At 35.5% G+C, this 20425-nt stretch overlaps 1 protein-coding gene and 1 pseudogene across 5 annotated transcripts in view; one reads left to right on the top strand and one right to left on the bottom strand.

Moving 5' to 3' along the window:
- The window catches only part of AKT3 (AKT serine/threonine kinase 3), a 328499-nt gene that overhangs the window by 281836 nt on the left and 26238 nt on the right, over positions 1–20425 (top strand). The gene's annotated exons all lie outside the window — the stretch shown is intronic.
- Positions 6704–8203, bottom strand: LOC106835456 (zinc finger CCCH domain-containing protein 15 pseudogene; annotated as a pseudogene).

Here is a 20425-nt window from a genome sequence, read left to right as displayed (position 1 = left end):
AGATTTGTTCATAAAAATACTTATTTTAAAAGGAATTTTAATGCACTTTAGTTTTAATATTTAACAAAGTAATAAATTTGTCTTATTTGGGACTTCTCTGTTATTTGAAACAGAACTTTAATACCCACAAAATGGATGCTACTAGTTATATAACTCTTTTTATTGTAATCTGCTTATTCCTTGTTTTTAATACTCCAATTTTTGCTTTAGTTCAGGAACACAAAATTATTGTGTCTGTTCCATCTTTTTCATTTTTGTTTATTTCGTTATATTTTTGCTACTTCAGGTATTCTTAGTACAGACACTGATTTTGATTTTTTGATTTTCATAGTAAAATATGAGCATCTGAAATTTTTATGTAATTCAGTATTTGCTTAGAATTTTTATCTGTTTCGTGTAGTTAGTCCTTCCATTTCAGTTTATTCCAGCCTTCCATATTTTTCTCTAAAATAGATATTAATAGACATTTATGTAGTGTCTGTTTTGTGCCAAATATTGTTCTCTATTAATCCCTAAAGTAATGATAGAATGATATCATATGAGTTATAAGGAAATAAGACAAGTACTTAATTTCTGTATTATGTTACGGTAATGGGGAGTGTGGTGATTTTCTAAGCATTTCTTGTAACTAGATATTTAAAATGGTTGCACCATATTGAACACCTCTACTCAAACTTCAGTTCAATTAAATGCACATCTCTTGAGTTTCTACCTTGTATAAAGCACTGGGGTAAGTATTAGATCCTTCTCAACCCTTACGAGAAGCATGTGGCCGTTCTTAACTGTCCTCAATGTGTAGTAACTTCATGTAGGCATCCACTTTATAACACTGATGATATTTTTTATGAGTTGCATCCATATATAACCCCAATGAACTATGCACTCTTCTTCTCATGTCAGTACACTGCAAAAGAACCTGGAAAAGACCAGGGTCTTGTCATGTCTCCCAGAAATAAGACATGATCAGAGGTTTTCTTTGGTGCACAAAGCTATAAGCCACGGGCTGGCCCCATGGCCGAGTGGTGAAGTTCGTGCGCTCCGCTGCAGGCGGCCCAGTGTTTCGTTGGTTCGAATCCTGGGCGCGGACACGGCACTGCTCATCAAACCATGCTGAGGCAGCGTCCCACATGCCACAACTAGAAGGACCCACAACGAAGAATATACAACTATGTACCGGGGAGCTTTGGGGAGAAAAAGGAAAAATAAAATCTTTAAAAAAAAAAAAAAAAAAAAAAAGCTATAAGCCACAACTAAATAGCCCTTTGATACACCCTGTCCAAGGAGGACCCAATCAAAAAAGAAAGAAAGAAAGAAAAGAAGGAAAAATTTCTTTAGGAGAGAATTGTGGAACACCAGCATGGCACTGCCAACTTAAGGAAGAGGCAAAACGTGCACTTTCTTCAGTCCTATTAGGAGACTAAGATATGCTACAAAGACTTCCTCATCAGTGTTCAGCTTTTCACGTTAAATGGTAGTTTGGCTACTTGGAGAAAGTTTGAGAACCCAGCTAGTATATCAGTGAAGAAGCCAGGCTTATTCTGTCTCTGCTCCACTGGACCAGACATGCCCAGAGTAGAGGTACCCAGGAAGCTCCCTTGTGGCAAATGGGATTGGAGGAGCCAGCAAGTAGGGCAGGGAGAAGGAGCTGCCACAGTATGGCTTTAGATGATGGGTGTGGTGAAATGAGTTTCACTTGTTATGCTTGATAAAAATAGTTGCCTCTTAATTTGAGCAAAGGTGTTAAGTATCTTGTATAAAGAAGCACCACTACAAAAATTACCAAGTTTCCATTCATCATGGACTGACACCTGCTCCGGGTTTACTTGGGGTCTCCTGGATGTCAGATGAGGCACGGGTGTTCTCAGCCGGCCTTACACACTGGAAGAACAACAGCATCATAGCAGCACCCTTAAATTTTGAGGCTCTTTCTAAAAGGCCTTGAAATGTGATTGGCTGTATTTATTTGGGTTTGTATTGTATCACTAATAAAAAAGGAATTAATTATGTTAATACTGATGCCAGTAGCTTTTTAAATGAATTCCGTTATAATTCTAGTGCTTTAGACAGTATAAATATGAAATAATTCACAATATTAAACATTTTTATGGAGCCCCTATGTCTTTAAAACGTGGAATTTACTCGTAAGAGGCTAATTCATCTCAAAGATCAGGTATTTTTTACTACAGTTTTATTAATATGCTTTGGGAGATTTACTGTTTTTGTAGATTTATTATTACATGCTTTTTGGCCATTTTTCTATATATTGTGGCAAATCTAGAGATGAAGGCACAAGTAGAGATGATTGGATCTTTAGAGGAAAACTAGATCTCTCCCAGGGCAAAGTGAAAACTGAATTAATTTAATTGTGAGTGTCCTGGTGTGCCACTCTGAAGAGCACGGTACCGAAGTGTGGAAATCCTCTCCTGGGCTTGCCTCTTCATCCCATGTGGGCATGGGCGGTTCATTTTACTCACGCGTAAAATTAGGATCTCTAAAGTGTCTTTCAACTTTAAGATTCTCTGGCAGGATGTTTTATAATATGAATTTATCTAGATAAATTTCTATTTAGGTTTTACACTCAGTTTGTCAACTTCTACAAAAAGATCTGCTGGGATTTTGTGGGAGATTGTGTTGAATTTGTAGATAAATTTGAGAGAATTGGCGTTTGAACAGTGTTGAGCCTTTGGATCCATGAACACAGTGTCTCTCTCAGTTTATTTAGGTCTTTACTTTCTCTCAGTAATGTTTTATAATCTTCAGTGTTTAAGTCTTACCTATATTTTGTTAAATTTATCCTTAAGTATTTTATGTCTTCTGACATCAATGGTATTTTAAAATTTCATTTTCACATTGTTTGCTGCCAGTATATAGAAATACGATTGATTTTTGTATATTGACCTTGTATCCTGCAAATTTGCAAAACTTACTAATTTTAGTAGCCTTTTTTGTAGATTACTCAGGATTCTCTGCACAGATGATCATATCTTGTGTAAATAAAAAGTTTTACTCCATGTTTAATCTGTATGTGTTTTATTTCTTCCTTTTCCTTATTCTGTTGACTAGGACCTTACTACAATGTTGGAGAGAAGTGATGAGTGGACATCCTGGCTTTGTTCCTGATGTTAGGGAGAAAACATCATTTAGTATTAAATATGATGTTAATGATCACAGATAGCCCTGAGACTTAGTTTCTAACTGTCTCTTTCCAATGAAAGGAACCAAAGTTACTTGGAGAAGTGGTTGATTTCAGAGGTGGGTGGGAAAAATAAATGATGAGCCCAAGGAATTTTGTGGTGTCAGAAAGTAAAAAACAAAGATAGACAGACAGAAAAAGACATAAAAATGACACAGGAGCCAACCTTCAATAATTCCCATTGGGGAAAGCTGGAGCAATTTCAGTAACAAAATAAACACAGTATTGTATTATGACCCAAAGGATAAAATACATACCCATAAGTTCATACTGCAAAAATTAATGATTGAACAAATAAATAAAATGTTGAGAAGGGAAATGTCTTCCTTATAGATGAATTCCAATTAATAAATGCAGAAGAAATCAGGGAACTAGAAAATCACCATGAAAACACCAGAGTAAAAATTGCTGCATGCGAGATCCACCAACTAATGTTAAAATTAGTAGTGGTAGTAGGCAAAAGTTTAAGAAAGAAGAGGGGCTGGCCTGGTGGTGTAGTGGTTAAGTTCATGTGCTCCACTTCAGCAGCCCAGGGTTCATGGGCCTAGATCCTGGGCATGGACCTACACACTGCTCATCAAGCCATGCTGTGGTGGCATCCCACATACAAAGTAGAGGAACATTGTCACAGATGTTAGCTCAGGGCCAATCTTCCTCACTAAAAAAAAAAAAAAAAATTAAGTTTAAGAAAGATATTTGCGTAGTCTCAACATATCTCTCCTCACACATTTATTATTTACAAATATTAAAAGAATAACTTTACAGTAGAGAAACCTGGCAGACAGTGTCTTGAACCAAGTGATCAAGATTAACATCATCAGTAATAAGACATACTGACATCATGTAACCCATGATAAGATGCCCTGGGAAAGATGTATCACTTTTGTAGTATTCTTCCTCAAAATGCAGAACCTCAATAGAATCATGAGAAAACCTGGGGGACCCACATGGAGGGTCATTCCTCACAGTAACTGGATAGCTTCCCCAGTGTCAGCTTCATGAAAGGCAGGAATGATTGTGGAACTGTCAGGTTGGAGGAACCTGAGGTGGCAGGAAATCTACATAAAATTGGTAGTTTATGGTTTTGTACCAATGTTAATTTCTTAGTTTTGATAATTGTACTATGGCTGTGTGAGATATTAGCATTAGGGGAAGGTGTGTAAAGGGTATGTGGGAACTCTTTGTACTATTTTTGTAAGTCTTCTCTAAGCCTAAAATTATTTCAATATAACAAATTACAGAAATGTGATGTTAATATAGGTTTTCAATCCCTCCTTTATTAGGCTGAGGAAGTTCCCTTGTAGTCCTAATATGCTAATAGTTTTTATCATGAATAGGTATTGAATTTTTTTTAAGTCTTTCTGCATTTATTGTGATGATCATATGGTTTTTCTCCTTTATACTCTATTAAAATCGTGAATTACATTGATTGGTTTTCTAATGTAAGTGAACTTTACATTCCTGGGGAAAACCTCACCTATTCATTATGTGTTATCCTTATTATATATTGCTAGGTTTAATACAATATGTTTTTTAAGGAGTTTTTTGCAGCCTTAAATCATAAGTGATACTGGGGTGTCCTCTTCTTTTCCCAAAATGTCTTGGAATGATTTTCATTTGAGGATCATGTTTACCTTTTAAAAACAAGGTGGGAAGTACTGCCTCTTCTTCAATTGTCTGGAATCGTTTGTGTAGAATTTGTGTTACTTGTTCTTTAAATCTTTGGTGGAATTTACCGGTGAAGCCACTTGGGCCTGGAGTTCTGTCTTTGTTGGAAGATTTTTAGCTGTGAACTCAGTTTCTTTAATATTTATGGGACTATTCTGGTTATCTGTTTCTTCTTGAATGAGCTTTGGTATTTTGTAGCTTTCAAGGAATTTGTCATCTAAGTTTTCTAATTTATTGGCTTAAAAATGTTTGTAATATCCCATTATTGTCTTTATAGTGTTTGTTGTATATATAGTGATGACCTCTCTTTTATTCCTGATATTGGTAATTTGTGTCTTCTCTCTTTTTTTCTTAATTAATCTGGCTAGAGGTCTATCAATGTTACTGAATTTTTTCAAAGAGCTAGCTTTTAGTTTCACTGACATTCTGTATTGTTTTTCTGTGTTCAAATCCATTATCTGTTTATTATTTCTTTATTCTGCTGCTTTTGCATTTGTGTTGCTCTTCTTTCTCTGTTTTCTTTAGGAGGAAGGTAAGATTATTGGTTTGAGACCTTTCTCGTTTTCTAACATAAGCGCTTAGTGTTGTGTTTCTGTCTAAGGCCTGTTAGGTATGCTTTGCAAATTGTGATGTGTTTTCATTTCAAAATATTCTTATTCCCCTTGTGATTCCTTAACTCAGGGATTATTTAGAAGTGTGTTGTTCAATTTCTAAATATATCAATTTTTCAGATATCTTTCTGTTGATTCCTAACTTAATTCTCTTGTGGTTGGAAAACATATTTTATATGATATTAATCCTTTTAAGTTTATTGAGACGTTTTTCATGGCCCAGAAAATGGTTTATCTTGGTTTATGTTCTACATACACTTGAAAAGAATGCGTGTTCTGCTTTTATTGCATAAAGTGTTCTATCAATATCCATTAGGTCGAGATGGTTGATAGTGTAGCTCATGTGTCCTATATTCTTACTGATTTTCTGTCTACTTGTTCTATCAGTTACTGAAAAAGGATTGATGAAATCTTCGGCTATAATTGTGGATTTGTTTCTTTCCTTTTTTAGTTTTGTTTCATGTATTTTGAAGCTTCATTGTTAGTTTCATACACATCTGCAATTGTCATGTCTTCTTGTAAATTTACCCCTTTATCATTATGAGGTGTTCGTCTGTATACATAGCATTAATCTTTGTTTTGAAATCTACTTTGTCCAATATTAACAGAAGTACTCCAGCTTTCTTTTGATTTTGTATAGGTCTTTGTCATCATGTTGCTTTTAACCCATGTCATTATATTTAAGTGGATTTTCTTTTAGACATCATGTAGTTGAGTCTTGTGTTTTTTGAGGGGGATGAATTTTAATGTATGATGATCTTTATTTACAACTATATTGGCAAAAAGAAGAGGGAAAGGTTTAAAACACAAGGTGTTACAGCTGATCCTGACAGATTAAACAAGTTGCATTTTGAATTGCTGTCTAATTGTCCAAAGATATACAATACTGAATCTGCATATTGAGTTCCCTTTATGAGGTACAGTTCTCATATTTTAGGCAGTCTTGTAAACATATAAATACAAAGGAAATGAAATCACTCAGTGAAAACTGCATTAAATGAAGGGTATTTCAAATTTAAATTTATGTTGTCTTTGTAATAACACATGCCCAGTGAAAATCAAAAGCTGGAAAAGCAGTCATGCTTCCTACTTGAGTGAACAGTTACTGCTGTCAGTCATTTTCTGCAATGACCATTATATTTTCAACTTATCGTGAGCTATTCTGAACTTACTATTGGGATGTAGCCAACGTCAGAAGACAAGACTTAGGGAGAGTATTCCTTTTTGGGGAGAAGGTAAGCCTTCCAGAATCAGCATGAGAAATAAAGATCCTGTTGGAGAATTCTAGGTGGAAAAATCACTGTAGCCAATTTCAATTCATGCTGCGCTGGTTTAATTTTTCCTTGACTTGTCTCGTGTCATTTTTCTAAATCAGGTGTGTATAATTCTTCTTCTAATTCATCAAAATCTTCCCCAGTAGAAAGATTTTCATTGATAAGAACAACATCAATGGCTCCATTTTTCTGTCCCTTCCCTTCGCTGTCCTTTTCCAAATCACTTTTTTCACCGTTTCCAGCCCTGCCTCCAGAAGCTTTGCTTCATTTGTTTCCATCCTCTTCTGAAGTCTAGGCGCTGGAATCTTTCAGGACTGGCTCTGGTAACACCTGTCTCATCTACCTCTCCCGGGATGTACGCTTAACTCTCCGTCACTTCCGCTCCCTGAATCCTCAGCCTCACCTCCACCTGATCCTAGGTGTAACAAGTATCATCTTCTTCCTCCTCATTGTCATCAACCCCTTCAGGACGAAATTCAAACACCTCACAACCACGGGTCGTTAGTGCCTTCCCTGCTTTGAAGTCTGCTTTTTTTCCCCATATCTTGCTCAAGTTTATGAATCTGGTCTTTTCCTTTTCTTCCTTGCAAGAAAAGATTCCAGAGTGATTTTGGTAGCATTTGGACCTAGGGCAGCACACTCTCTTTCAATTAGATCTCCTAATGAAATTTCATCTTCTTCTTTTCATCTTTTTTTCAACACAAATCCAGGTAAGTGCATGATGATACGTGCAGTTATCACTGCTCCAGGGCATACCCGAAGTTAGCCATGTTTGTTATTTTCAATAGCTTCAAGGAAAAGTTTGCACACTATTTGAGTTTTGGGTTTTTTCTTTTCCACCTCACCGTGCTGCTTGTCCACTACGTCTTCCAGCTTTTTCTCATCCCAGTTATCTGTAGAATCTTTTTCAAGTTCCTCACCTCTTGAATCACATTTTCTCCCCAGAGTCAAGTCCTGAGAGAACTTAGACTTAGCTCTGTTAGTGCATCGTCCTTGCTTGAAGAATGCACACACCACGGACTTGGGACCTGCACCGTTGCTTGCTTTGTGAGCAGCAACTCCAGGTGCAAACAGCTCCTTTAGCTCTTGCAATCCTTGCTTCTTGTCATCTTTCTTCAGTTTCGTTTCAGCTTCACTTTATGCTGCCTGATGTGGATTTTGTTGGCCAGACTGAACTTGGTGAGCAGCAGCCTTGATAAACTTCTGTTGCTTTGCTCCTTTCTTATTCTTTAGACCAAAAGTTTTGTCTTGGATAATCTTCTCTTTCTTTTTCTACTCCACCTTGTTTGCTGCTCCCAGCCTGAGCTTGTTTCTTGGGGGGCATCGTGGAGACAGGTGGCACCAGCCAGACTTAAGCACAGCTAGACACCGTCGGGGGATCTGGCCCCCGGCAGGAGGAGGAAGACGACTCCGGCCACTGTGGCCACTGCAGGGCATCTGGCTTTTTTCTTATTTGTTAGATAATATATGACTTTTAATGGGATGTGTAGCCCATTTTCATTTAATGAAATTACTGACATAATTGGGTTTAAAGCTACCATCTTGCAATTTGTTTTTTATTTCTCTTTTTGTTCCTTTCTTTGTCTGCCTTCTCTTAGATTTATTGAATATTTTTATGATTTTTAAAACATCTCAGCTATTGTCGTCTTAGCTATACATCTTTGTTTTATTGTCTTGAGGTTGTTTCTAGAGTTTCCCATATATATGTTTAACTTGCTGCAGTATACCTTCAATTAATATTATAACCATGTCACATTCGACAGCATATTTCTATTACCCCTTCTATTCTTTATGCTATCATTTTCATACATTTTACTTTCACATGTTATAAACATCACAATACATAGTAATTATATTTTGCTTTAGAGAATTATATTTTAATGTGACTAAGAATGCTACATATTTACCACTTTTATCACTCTCCATTCCTTTATGTAGATCCATGCTTCTGTCTGGTTATTTTTTTCTTCATTGTTTTAGCCTTTATTCTAAGGCTCATTTAGCTCCACTTCTAAGGTATGATCTCCCTGGATTTGGAAAGATTCATGGAAAAAGGAATGCTTTGAAGGGCATATAGCATTGGAATTGGTAGGAATGTGACATTTCAGAAAGGGAGACCAATGCGAGAAAAAACAAAGTAGTGACGAGTGAAGTGCGGTAAGATATGCTGACTGGGAAGAACCAGCAATTCACGGTGGATAGAAGCTGGGTGCAAAAAATGGAGATGTGGGCCTGCTAATATAGTCTCTTGAAAAGTTTAGCTCGTGTTTGCTTGATCCACCTACTTACCAGAATTAAAGACCCTGACATAAGGAAATGACATACAATGACTGGAGCTTTTCAAGTTTTGTTAGTAGAGACTTTTAGGCAGGAGAGTTTGGAAAAGAGAATCTGGTTGAGACTACTGCAGTGATATAAATGTTAAGTGATGGAGGCCTCTGTGAAGCAGAATAAAGGCAATGAGGAAGGAATGGGAAGCGTGAACTCTCTAGATATGATAGAGAAATGAGAACTAGTAATCTAGTCTGACAATACTGGGGAAATGGGGGAGGATTATGGCTGGTTCTGGTAATATTTAATTCCAAATGGAATTCTCGAAGCACTAGAAATGCAGCACTAATATTTGGAAGTGAGAGCAGGAAAGAATATGAATATGTGGAAATTCGGTTAAATTAGAGTTGTGGGAATGGATTTCCTCTATACGGAGGAGAGGGATGAGAAAATAGATGAGAAGGAGAGTCAGCGAGGGAGGTGCAGAGGGAGGGAAGGTATGAGAATCCTGAGAGCTGGGACTGAGGATTGGAAAATGCTCACGGTCAGGAAGGGGAGCTGGATTGAGAACATGTTTTTGTTCAGTGTATCAAAGTCCTGTATGAGTATCATACAAACATTGCAGTGGCACTTTTCTGACTGAGTCATAAGTTTCTATTTTCTGGTTGAAAAATTCAGATCAAAGAGTTTGGTGATTGATGACAGTTACGCAGATGTTAGTGATCATTACTGTTTTCCTAAGTGAGGCTCGGTTGGACAAGTGTAACATGACACTAAGAGAGAGAGAGGTAATAGGCTAAAAATACGCTCCTCAGTAGCTTCCTGTTGATACTCTCCTTATCATACTTGAATGATGGCCTATTTTGGAACATCAGGTCAAAGAAAGATGAGCTCCAAATACCTACCAAACATTCCGATTGTTTACGTTAAAATTATTGTCTTCTCTTGATAGTGAGGCATTGTACTGAGGATATGAAAGAACCCAGACAGCTCTGAAAACCAGCGTTAGTTGTGGCATGAGATGCAAATGGTTTAAGCTTTAAAGCACTCAAATTGAGTTAAAAACTAAATATAATAAGCTGTTCTGGACAAGAATCAAAAACAAAACTACACAGGAAAGTGGAAAAAAATAAGAGAATGTATGGAAGTTTAACAGTCAAATATCACAAAAAGTAAACAGAGACAAAAATAATTTGGGGCTAAGTAGATTTCAATATATAAATATTAAATGTGAAAAGTCATTTTTGGCTTAATGAACACTAGTATAATCCTCAACAAAAAAGTAAAATTTTTGGACCAAATAGCAGCATCTGCATGCATAAAACAACACTATTAGAAATGCCAGGGGACCTCATAGAAAAACAGTTTCTTACCTAATGTGGCAGTGCTTTATCAATTTTGTTGATCTTTTCAAAGAGCCAATGTGTGGTTTTGTTTATTTTCTCTATCAATTTTTGGTTTTCAACTTATTTGATTTCTGCTCTAATTTTTATTTCTTCTGCTTATTTCAGACTTTATTTGCTTTTCGATTTCTAGTTTTCTAAACTGGAAGTTTAGACTATTGCTTTTAGATTTTTCTTTTCTAATATATGCATTCAGTGCTATAAATTTTCCTCTAAATACAGGCATCCCTTGGAGATATTGCAGACCACTGCAAAAAAAGGCAATATCTCAATAAAATGATCCACATGAATTTTTTGGTTTCTCAGTGCATAAAAAACTTATGTTTACGCTATACTGTAGTCTCTTAAGTGTGCAATAGTATTAGGTCTAAAAAAAACCAATGTGCATACCTTAATTAAAAAATAGCTTGTTTGAAAATGCTAACCATTATCTGAGTCTTCAACAAGTCACACTTGTTTTGTTGGTGGAGGGTCTTGCTTCAGTGTTGCTGGCAGCTGACTGATCAGAGTGGTGGCTGCTGAAAGCCGTGGTGGCTGTGGCAGTTTCTTAATGTAGGACAGCAGTGAAGACTGCCACATTGACTGACTCTTCCTTTCACAAACGATTTCTCTGTAGCATGCGATGCTGTTTGATAGCATTTTACCCACAGTAGAACTTCTTTCAAAGTTAGAGTCAATCCTCTCAAACCCTGCTGCTGCTCTTTATCAGCTAGGTTTTTGTCATATTCTAAGTCCTTTGTTGTATTTCAGCAGTCTTCATCGTGCTTAGATTACATCTCAAGAACCACTTTCTTTGCTCATCCATAAGAAACAACTCCTCATTCATTAAAGTTTTATCATGAGATTTCAGCAATTCAGTGACATCTTCAGGCTCCAAATCTGGTTCTCTTGCTATTTCCACCACAGCTGTAGTTACTTCCTCCACTGAAGTCTTGAACCCCTCAGTCATCCATGAGGGTTGGAATCAACTTGCTCCAAACTCCTGTTAATGTTCATATTTTGACCTCTTCTCGTGAATCGTGAATGTTCTTAATGGCATCTAGAATGGTGATTCCTTTCCAGAAGGTTTTCAACTGACTTTGCCCAGATCCCTGAGGGGAGTCACCATCTCTAGTGGCTATAGCCTTACAAAATGTACTTCTTAAATAATGATTTGAAAGTTGAAATTTCTCCTTGATCTGTGGAGTGCAGAATGGATGCTGTGTTAGAGGCATGAAAACAACATTAATCTTGTTGTACGTCTCCATCAGAGCTCTTGGGTGACCAGGTGTCTTGTCAATGAGCAGGAATCTTTTGAAAGGAGTCATTTTTTCTGAGCAGTAGGTCTCAACAGTCGGCGTAAAATATTCAGTAAACCGTGTTGTAAACAGATGTGCTGACATCCAGGCTTTGTTGTTCTGTTTACAGAGCACAGGCAGGCTGGATTTAGCATAATTCTTAAGGGCCCTAGGATTTTCAGAATGGTAAATGAGCACTAGCTTTAACTTAGTCACCAGCTGCATTTGCTCCAGCATAAAAGAGTCAGCCTGTCCTTTGAAGCTTTGAAGCCAGACATTAACTTCTCCTCTCTAGCTATGGAAGTCCTAGACGGCGTCTTCTTCCAATACAGGGCTATTTCATCTGCCTGGGAAATCTGTTGTTTGGTGCAGCCGCCTTCATTGATTATCTCAGCTAGATCTTCTGGAGAACTTGCTGCAGCTCCTCCATCGGCACTTGCTGCTTCACCTGCACTTTTACGTTATGGAGACGCTTCTTTCCTGAAACCTCATGAACCAACCTCTGCCAGCTTCAGACTTTTCTTCTGCAGCTTCCTCACCTCTCTCAGCCTTCATAGAATTGAAGAGAGTTAGGGCCTTGCTCTGGATTAGGCTTTGGTTTAAGGGAATGCTGTGGCTGGTTTGCTCTTCTATCCAGACCACTAAAACTTTCTCCGTATCAGCAATAAGGCTGTTTCACTTTCTTATCATTCGTGTGTTCACTGGAGTAGCACTTTTAATTTCCTTCAAGAACCTTTTCATTGCATTCACAAGTTGGCTAATCTTTGGTAGAAGAGGACTGGCTTTTGGCCTGTCTCAGCTTTCACCAAGCCTTCCTCTCTAAGCCTAATCGCATCTGGCTTTTGGTTTAGAGTGAGAGCCCTGCAGCACTTCCTTTCACTTGGGCACCCAGAGGCCATTGCTGGGTTATTAATTGGCCTGATGTCAATATTGTTGTGTCTCAGGGAACAGGGAGGCCCAACGAGGGGGAGAAACAAAGCAACAGCTGGTCGGTGGAACAATCAGAACACACACAACATTTATCAATTAAGTCCACCGTCTTACGCGGGCACAGCTTGTGGTGCCCCAAAACAATGACAGTAGTAAGATCACTGATCACAGAGCACCACAAAAAAATAGAAGAAAAATGATGAGAAGGTTTGAACTATTGCCAAAATTACCAAAATGTGATACAGAGACGTGAAGTGAGGAAATGCTTTTAGGAAAATGGTGCGTAGGCTTGTTCAATGCAGCATTGTCGCAAAACTTCAGTTTGTACAAAACATGCTATCTGTGAGGCGCGGTAAAGGGAACCTCAGTGAAATAAGCTATGCTTGCACTGTTTTCACCGCATTACACAAATTTTGATAAGTTGTATTTTTACTTTCATTTAGTTAAAAATACTTTAAAATTTTCCTTGAGACTACTTATTACACCCATGTGTTCTTTAGAAGTGTATCCTCTGATCTCTAAGTATTTGGGGTTTCCAGGTATTGTTATCTTATTGATTTCCAGTTCAATTCCATTGTGATTTGAGAGCATAGCCTGGTATGATTTCTCTTCTTTTAAATTTGTTGAGGTGTGTTTTATGGCCAAGAATGTAGTTTGTCTCGGTGAATGTTCTGTGAGCTTGAAAAGAATGTGTATTCTGCTGCCGTTGGATGAAGTTGTCTTGAATGTCAGGCAGATCCAGTTGGCTGATGGTGCTGTTCAGTCCAACGATGTCCTTACTGATTTTCTGTCTGCTGGGTCTGTCAGTTACTGACGGGGATGTTGAGGTCTCCAACTGTAATAGTGGAGTAATCTGTTTTTCATTGAAGCTGTATCAGTTTTTGTTGTATTTTGACACTGTTGTTAGATGTGTACACATTAAGGATTGGAGAATTGACCCCTTTATCATATGTAATGTCCCTATTTATCTGTGATAATTTTCTTTACTCTTAAGTCTGCTCTGTCTGAAATTAATATAGCTACTCCAGCTATGTGTTGATAAGTGTTAGCATGGTATGTCTTTCTCCATCCCCTTACTTTTACTCTCTGTGTCTTTACATTTAAACTGGATTGTTTGTAGACAACATACAATTGTGTCTTGTTTTTTTATCTGACAGTCTTTGTCTTTTAGTTGGTTTTATTTACACCATTTAAATTTAAAGTGATTATTGACATAGTTGGATTAATATCTACCATAATTATTACTGTTTTCTATTTGTTGTCCTCTTCTCTTTTTGTGTGTTCCACTCTTTTTCTGACTTCTCTGCATTTAATTGAGCATTTTCAAAGACTGCATTTTTTTCTCCTCTCTTAGCATATCATTTATACTTCTTTTAAAATTTTTTTAGTGGTTGCCCTTGATTTTGTAGTATGTATTTATAACTAATTCAAGTCCTTTTTCAAATAATACTATACCACTCCACGGATAGTATAAACACCTTATAACAGTATTCCTAATTCCTTGCTCCTGTCCTTCATAATACTCCTGTCATTACCCATAAACTATAATTATTATATACATTGTTGTATTGTTATTTTGAACAAACTGCTACCTGTTAGATCAATTAAGGATAAGAAAAAAAGATTTTATCTTCATTTATTCCTTTCTAATGCTCTTTATTTATTTAGATGTAAGTTTCTGACCTATATCATTTTCTTTCTTTCTGATGAAACATTTCTTGCAAGGCAGGTCTTCTGGTGACAAATTGCATCAATTTTTGTTTGTCTGGGAAAGTCATTATTTTTCCTTACTTTTGAAGGATAATTTTTCTGGATACAGAATTTCTAGGTCTTTTGTCATTAAGTATTTTAGCCCACTTTTTCCTTGCTTGCATGGTTACTGAAGAAAAGTCCAATGTAATTCTAATCTTTGCATCTCTATAGATAAAGTTTTTTGGTGCGTGTGTGTTTGTGTGTGTATTTCTTTCTGGCTTCTCTCAAGATTTTATCTTTATCTTTGATTTTGTGCAGTTTGAAGATGATATGGCCAGGTAGATTTTGGGGTATTTATCTTGGTTGATATTCTCTGAACTTCCTGGATCTGTGGTTTGGTGCCTAGCACTAATTTTGAAATATCTTCAGTCATTATTGCTTAAAATTGTTTCTTTCTCTCTCTGTTCTCATTACACATGTGTTTCATCTTTTATAATTGTCCCACAATTCTTGGATAGTGTCTTCTTTTTCATTCTTTTTTCTCTTTGCTTTTCAGTTGGGAGTTTCTATTAGCGTTTCTTCAACCTCGCTGGTTCTTCCCTTGGCTGTACTCTGACTGTTGATGAGCCCAGCAAAGGCATTCTTAATTTCTCTGATCACATGTTTGATTTCTAGCATTTCCTTTTGAGTCTTTCTTAGTGATTCCATTTCTCAGCTTATATTGCACAGCTGTTCTTGCATGGAGTCCACTTTTTTCCATTAAAGTCCTTAGTACGTTAATCATAGCTGCTTTAAAATCCTGGTCTGATAATTCCAACATTTCTCCCATATCTGAGGCTGGTTCTGATGCTTGCTCTGTATTTTGAAACTATGTTTTTTATCTTTTAGTATGCCTTGTAACTTTCTGCTGAAAGCTAGATATCATATACTGGGTAAAAGAAACTGAGGAAGGTGAGGGCAATAGGTCTTTAGGGGAGATTTTAGGTGTATTCTCACTAGTTCATCAGGCTAAACTTACTAGTTCTAGGACTTTTTTTTCTAGGAGGTATCTACATAGATGATCATGTCATCTATTTCCAATTTGTATGCTTTTTATTTCTTATCTCTTGCCTTATTGCACTGGCAAGGATCACCAGAACAATGTTCTATAGAAACAGTAAGAACAGGCATTTAATTATTACTAATCTTAGGGAGATAGCATTCATATTTCTTCTCCTGAATATGATGTTAGCTGTAGGGTTTCTTTATACATACTGTATCTCAGGTTAACAACATTTTTTACTATTCCTGTTTTCTGAACATTTTTATTATGAGTGGATGCTGGATTTTGTCAAGTGCTATCTTCTGCATTCACTGAGACAATCATGCACTATTTGTATTTTAGTTTGTTAATGTGGTGAATCACACTGATTGAGTTTTGAATATTACACCTATCTTGTATGTCTAGAATAAACCCCACACTATCATGGTATATTACCTTTTTATATATTGCTAAATTTCTTTTGTTAGTATTTTGTTAAGGATTTTGCATCTATATTCATAAGAAATATCGGGCTATACTTTTCATGTACTATCTGGCTGATGTTAGAATCCAGATAATGCTGGACCCCGCAAATGAGTGGTGTTCCCTTCTCTTCTATTTCATGGAAGAGTTTGCTAAAATTGATACATTTCTTCTTTACATGTTTGATCGAATGTGCTGTGAAGCCATCTGAGCCTGGACCAAAGAAATTCAATTTCTTTAATGGATATAGGGCACTTCTAGTATCTGTTTCTTTTGAATTCGATTTGGTAGTTTGTGTTTCAAGGAATTTTAAAATTTTATCTAATTGTTGAATTCATTGGCATTAAGTTGATAGATTATTTTCTTGATATTTTCTGTTCCTTTCAGCTTGTTTTTTAAATTAGCTCTTTTTTATCTAGTCTATTAAGTTGAAAAACTTAGATTTGAATCCTTTCTTTTTTTTAAACATAAGCTTATAGTGCTATATTTTTACCTCTAAGCACTGCTCTAGCTGCATCCTGTAAGTTTTATATCATACTGTGATTTAGTTTTCATTTCAAAATGCTTTTTAATTTCCCTTGACCCTATGGATTATTGAAAATGTATTGTTTGATTTACAATATTTGGGGATTTTTCAGCTATCTTTCTTTTTTGATCTCTTGTTTAATTCTGTTATGGTTAACATCCTTTATATAATTTTAAATCTTTTTAAATTTATTGTTTTTAATGAAACAAATATGGTGTATACTGACGAACTTTTCATAGACGTTTAAAGAGAGCGTGCTGTCTTGTGCGCAGTGCTCTGAGTGTCGGCCACGTCAGGTCAGCTGGCAGTGTTGAGTCTTCTCGACTTGGCCGACCTCCTGACTGACTGTGTGAATGCTTGCTTTTATCAGTCACTAAGAGGAGAAGTTAAATCCTCATCTGTGATTGTGGCTTTGACTATTTCTCTTTTAGTTCTGTCACTTTTGCTTTCTTTTAATCTTAAAGTTTTGTTTTTAGGTGTACCGAAATTTAAGATTATTAAATCTTCTTGATGAATTTACCTCTTCATCATTTCATCTAGGTTAGCGATTTTTTGGCATAAAGATTAGAGAGGAGATAAATGAAATAGAGAAGAGAAAAACAATAGAGAAAAACAATAAAAATGTTGATTGTTTGAAAAGATCAACAAAACTGACAAAATTTTAGCTAGATTGACTAGGAAAAAAGAAAAATCAAGTACTAAAAATCACAGATGAAAGAGACACATTACTACTCATTTTACAGAAATAAAAAAGATTATGAGAATACTTTGAACAGCTGTACACTAATAAAGTGGATAACCTATATGAAATGGAAAATTTCCTAGAAACACACAAACTGCCAAAATGACTCAAGAAGAAATAGAAAATCTGAATAGACCTGTAACTAATAAGGGGATTGAATCAGTAATCAAAAAACTCCAACAAGAAAAAGCCCAAGACCAGATGGCATTTACTGGAGAATTCTGCCAAACAATTACAGAAGAAATAGTGACAATCCTTCTCAAAAACTAAAATATGATGCAACTACCGTGAAGAGTTTTACACTGTTTTTGAAAAAAAAGAGTTAATGGATCATTTTTAGAAAACTTTAAATTACCAGTTGATGTAAGAACAGTGTGAAAAGTTATGTCTCTGTCTAATCATTGAGTTAGTATAATGTCTGTTGCGCCTCCAGCTCCAGCATTTCCACCCGAGGAGGAAAACAGCAGTTCAAGCCCAGATGAGTTTTTTAGGTAACCTCCATCAAACATTCAAGGAAAACATAATTCCTGTCATTAAAAATATTTTATACAAGCTGTTCCTGAAAAACAAAAGAAAAAAGCTGATATACTAGTCAAATTTATGGTACAACCTTGATACCAAACCCTGACAAGACTAATGCAAGAAAGAAAAATTATGGGCCATTTATGAACATAGATTTAAATATTTTAAGTACAATATTAAACAGTTATTTCCAACAAATATTTACTTTCATATTGGATTTATTTTAGAAATTAATTATAGAAATTAGATTAGAAAAATTTGTTAATGTTCTTCATCATATTTAGAGATTGAGGAATCCACAATCCTCATCATCTCAATCTTTATAGAAAAACTTTTCATGACAATGAAAGTCAAAATGATTCATGATTTTTAAAATCTGTTAAAAACACTTTTAGTAACCTAGAAGTAAAAGGAACCTTCTTTTAATATGTAAGTTTTTATCAAAAACTTTTCTACAAATATTACACTTACTGGTTGGATATTACAATTATTTTCTTTAAATGTGAAAGCAAGTTAAGGATGTTTATCAATATCACATTCTAAGCAGTTTTTATCATAGATTCTAGCCAGAACAATAAGATAAGAAAAAGAAATAAAGGGTATATGATTTTTAAAGGGAAAAAAACCCAGATCTTTAATGGGGGAATATATAATAATTAAATTTTGTCTTATTCTTACTCTGGAATACTATACTGAATAAAAAATGAATAACTTGGACTTAGAAATGTCAATATTAATAAAACTCAAAAATATATAAACTTAAAAAAAGTTACAAAGGATATGTAGGGAATGATGCCATTATTACAGAAACTGAAATAAACTGAAGAAAACTATATTTATGACTGCCTATATGTGGGAAAAAAGTATAAAAACTTGCATGCAAATGATACAAAGTAACTCCACTTTTTTTTGCTTCAATCATGTAATTGTCATTCTTGTAGGTTAAAACAGTTGAATATTAGGGGAGAGGCCTGGGTATTTAGCTGCATCTCTGTATTTTATAGCTTAAAAAACAAAAGTTTGAAAGTATATATGACAAAACGTTAACATCCATTAAGTCTGGAGTTTTTTTAAATATTATTTTCTATTCTTTCCTTTATGCTTGAAATCATTCCTTTTTAATTTTTTGAGTCATGTGGAAGGTGAATGAAGGCGACCAGCAAGCATAGGCTACTCAGGAAAATTGAAGAGCAGAGAAGGAGAAAGCAATAGCTAAATGGAACCCGCCTGTACAATGGATTATATTTGTTTTTGTTTTGCTTATATATTTAGGGGGAAACTCCAGTAAGGGCTTTTTTTTTTTTTTTTTTTTTTTTGAGGTATAATGGCATGGCTGGTGGTTACCAGTCTTCACAAAACAATTTTAACACTTTGTGCCTGGGTTAGCAGCATCTTGCACTGTGACATTGGTATACATACATAAGCATTTTATCCAAGTACACATGTTAAAATCAGAGTAACTAAATCAATTGCCTATAGAAAGGTAAGTAGACACTGTAGGTTGTTTTTCTTTTTGAATAGTTTTTGCTGTCTAATAAACTGCAATTACATGTCAGTATAATATTACCGAGCTATATACTTTGAACTGTGAGGTATGGCAAGTCCCTATGAGAGTAACATGTAAACCTGATAATTGTGAGTGATTTTTTTTTTTTTTTTTTGCTGCCATGGATGGATAAGACAAAAAAATCCAGCATTCAGAGACCCTAGAAACTTATTTTTCTAATCAATTAAAAAAATAAAATCTTTTAGTAATTGTCAGCTATTTCCTCTCATTTCCTTATTGGAGCATTGTTTAATGGACAAAGATAAAGTGAATACTGAAATGAAGCGAAGTTTGTTATGGAATTATGGATTAAACCAGTTATTTAAAAGAAAAAAAACCCCGCAAGGTAACTGCTCATTTACTTTACATCAAGATGAGATCCTGACATATATATATATATGCATCTCAACTTTATAATTCAAGATTGCAGTTAATTACTTCTAATTCACTTGAATTACCATAGTAATAAGTCAATTAGAAACCTTATGTTTTCTTTAAAAGGACATGCGTAACATTTTCTGACATTACTTCTAAACTCAGATGAAAGCACACAGTCCTCCCTAAACGAATATTCTGCTCTGAAAGTTAGGCGGGTGAGAGCTGGTGGGAAAAGCTGCCGCAGTTTAACGTTTCCACCTTGAGATACAAATAAACAAAAGAAACTGCTGTCTAAACATCAGAGAAGAAATTAGCATGAACCAAGTAACTGAAATGAGGAAGTAAGACTACTGCCATTCCGGTCTGAATATTTTCAATATTTAAGTTTCAAAATGGACAGTAAAGCAGTTTTCCTGTTTTGATGCAATTTCACTTTAAATTCTGTGCCTAGGTTCCATATTTAATGGGTGCTGTGTCACTCATACAATATTCAAATATTCTAGAAAATAAATCATGCTTGGTTAAATGTAGTTATGAAAACATCAGCAGAAATAAAGAAATTACAGAAATGGAACCAAATAGAAGACAGAATAGGAAGAGCTACCAAAAGAACTCGTTGAACGTTAGGTAGAAGAGTGGGTCCAAGAGGAAACAAACTTTCAGTGTTCTTATTTGAAAGAAAGAATAAACCTCATGTTTTGTCTGCATTAATATCCAATAAGGATTCTGAAAGTGGAGATATATAGAAAAAAGATGTAAGATGAAACGATATAGATAGCAAGCTGTAAGATTAATAAATATAGAAAAAGTAAGATATAAGAAAAATGCAAGATCTGTGAAGCACAGCTGAGGGACTGCCCTTGGCTGAAGAGGTGGGCAGCTGTGTGG

Source organism: Equus asinus, chromosome 30 (genome assembly GCF_041296235.1).
Source record: "Equus asinus isolate D_3611 breed Donkey chromosome 30, EquAss-T2T_v2, whole genome shotgun sequence".
Lineage (NCBI taxonomy): Eukaryota > Metazoa > Chordata > Mammalia > Perissodactyla > Equidae > Equus > Equus asinus.
Note: the sequence above shows the minus strand (reverse complement) of the source record. Positions and strands in the feature narration are given on the sequence as shown.